This window comes from Periplaneta americana, chromosome 10 (assembly GCF_040183065.1).
Source record: "Periplaneta americana isolate PAMFEO1 chromosome 10, P.americana_PAMFEO1_priV1, whole genome shotgun sequence".
Taxonomy (NCBI): Eukaryota; Metazoa; Arthropoda; class Insecta; order Blattodea; family Blattidae; genus Periplaneta; species Periplaneta americana.
Window position 1 is genome coordinate 47793026 of NC_091126.1, and position 2384 is coordinate 47795409.

Consider the following 2384-nt stretch of genomic DNA (forward strand, 5'->3'; position numbering starts at 1 on the left):
AGGTACAACAAAAACCTAGTCTAGCCTAGCCTAACCTAACCTAACCTATCACAGATTCATATATACAAGACATAACAAAAGCCCAAACTAACCTAACCTGTCACAGATTCGTATATGCAAGGCATAGTGTGTGTATGTGTGGGTGTGCATGTGTTTTTCAAGACACTTGAAGATGCACAAGCGAAATGGGAAATGAACTATCTCAGCGCTCGTTTAACCAAGAAATCTAATGCACTTATCTCAACCAAAACCCTTTCAGATTTAAACTGTACTTATCGCTGTTGCTGTAGTACCTTAGCATCATACACCATATTAGCTTTCACATTACATTTGTATTAAATGTTATAACCTATAACTTCTTGTGGCTTCTAGGAGCATGATTCGGCCTTAGATAACAAAAATTACTGAGAAAATATGTGTAACAAAACATGTCCCGAATTTTCCTGTTCATGGGGTAAATAGTCTACATTATATTTTTCAATATTTTTACAACGAAATATTAATTTTTGTTTCTTTTCCTACTGTTAACATTTGTTATATTAATCAACTTAACCATTCTGTAAAGTACACATTAGTCACAATCGACATTTTGCCATATATTGGTTCAGAAAGAACATAATTCTGTCTATATCTGATGCACATTTAAATATTTGACACAGTTCCAAAAATACGGAATAGGAATTTACGTTGAAGTAAATAGCTGATAAAACACTGGATGGAAGATCAGTCAATGCTATCAACAATGATCATATTGAAGTGGCTAGTAACTAATAGTACTGGTAACAGAATTCCTTTCATTGATAAGGAAATTCTAATCGCGAAGAATGTGAAGGACTGAAATTCTTGACATTATTTGGCACAAATTAGAGGTGATTTTTCAATATAAAGAATGTGATATGAATTCTCAGTCCAGGAAGTGGAATATAATGGCGTTAGATTAATGTTTTTGTTCTCAGAACATGGTGCTCATTGTACTTGGTAACCTGTATGTACTTAAATGTTTAATTAAAATTACTGATATACCGGTATGTTTTGAATTAGTTAAGCAACTGCAGCTCGCGTGGAAGATCTGAAAGCCTGGTCTACGTCACTTGGCATTTCGAAAGATGTACCATTGCCACTCTTACCACTCTCAATTTTCCTCGTTTCTGCAACATGTTTTCATACTGCTACAGGACACGCCTCTAGCCATTACCACTCGCTTTTAAACTATGTGTAGAGGAATTTCATTTCCTTGAGAAGCTTCTTTTGATGTAAACACCAATACATCGTTCATAACTTCTTTGGTTTCACTATGAAGCTTCTTCCCATTTAATTTTGAAATAACTGCCGGAACCATTTCCTTAACAACAATTGCAAATTACAAACATTTAAACTCTGTATACACAGTTTAAATACATACACACTTATAAATGCATCTACAGAATATTTATAAAACTTCCGTAAAGTAACACAAAGAGATTCACTACATGCACCTATCAGCGAGCGAACAATTGGCAAATGTTTTGCAAGTGGATTTAACACCTGACCAGGAACTGGTAGGGCATCTTTTCTTTTAAATCTCAACGGTCTCGAAGCTTTCAGATCTTTCGCGCGAGCTGTAAGTACACTTAAACTATTCAATGGAAAATTCTTAACTGTATAGGATTGAAGTATATTTATTTCACCAGTCATTATGTCCTGAAGATGAAATGTCCAAAGTAAAACAGATTTTATTAATAAGGAACAAAAGAGAGCCTTTAACCAATGATCTGCTGTGTTAGAGTTAATGCTAGATACATAAGTTTGATAACAATCCAGATTGTAAAAGGTATATGTAAATCCAGGAAAACAATTTTCTTGCAAACATTTAATTTATGGATCTACAAAAAATGATTGTCACTTCTCTGCATATATTTCCAGAAATTTAAATCACCATAATTACAAGATCTGGCATATTAGTTTAAAAACTGAAAGGAATATACTGTACACATTTAATATGTCTTCTGAGAGTAAACGCAGAATTTAAAATCAGATGATGAATAGCCAATATATATTACCATGTGATAATCCTTCAGATATGTGTCCTATTCCCAGTGAAGACGAAGGTGAACAAGCATGAAAAAAGCATTTGCCTTATGTACCGGTATACATTATAGTAGTTTTACTCCTTGGATACGAGATGTATAAGGAAGTACATTATGCCCGTGCAGGCATTAGAGATGTATAACATGCCCATGAGCTATTAAAGTTTCCCATGGTTACAGGCTATTGCAAGGGAGTAATGTTTTCAATTTACACAACTTCTAAAACTGAACGAAATACAAAATACAGAAATGAATAAAATGAAACACGAATTAGTCTTTAGTGGAATTGAAATAGAAATTATATGGTTACAGACAATT